Source organism: Myotis davidii, unplaced genomic scaffold, assembly GCF_000327345.1.
Source record: "Myotis davidii unplaced genomic scaffold, ASM32734v1 scaffold649, whole genome shotgun sequence".
NCBI classification, from domain to species: Eukaryota; Metazoa; Chordata; class Mammalia; order Chiroptera; family Vespertilionidae; genus Myotis; species Myotis davidii.
Window position 1 is genome coordinate 268,056 of NW_006299392.1, and position 589 is coordinate 268,644.

The following is a 589-nucleotide window of genomic DNA, read 5'->3' on the forward strand; positions in this document are numbered from 1 at the left end:
TTATAATACTAAAGGGATTAATACAACAAGAGGATATAACTCTGGCAAACGTATATGCACCCAATATAAGAGCATCAAAATATATTATAAAAGACTCCTGGGAGATATAAAAGGAGAGATCAGCAGCAATACAATCATAGTAGGGGACTTTAATACCCAACTGACATCACTGGATAAATCTTCTAGACAAAAAGAACAACACACACAGCAAGGAAATAGCAATCCTAAATTGACATTCTAGAACAGATGGAACTAATTGACATCTCCAGAACATTCCACCCCAAAGCTATGGAATATACATTCTTCTCAAGTGCACATGGGACATTTTCAAAGATAGATCACATGTTAGGAGACAAACTAAGTCTATATAAATTAAGGAAGATTGAAAGCATATCAAGTATCTTCGCAGACCAAAATGGCATGCAATTAGAAACCAGCTACAATAAAAAAGCTAAGAAATAATCAAGTACATGAAGACTAAATAGAATGTTATGCAATAGTGAATGGGTTACCAAAGAGATCAAAGAAGAAATAAAAATCATCCTGAAGATAAATGAAAATGAAGGTCAACAATTCAAAACCTATGGGA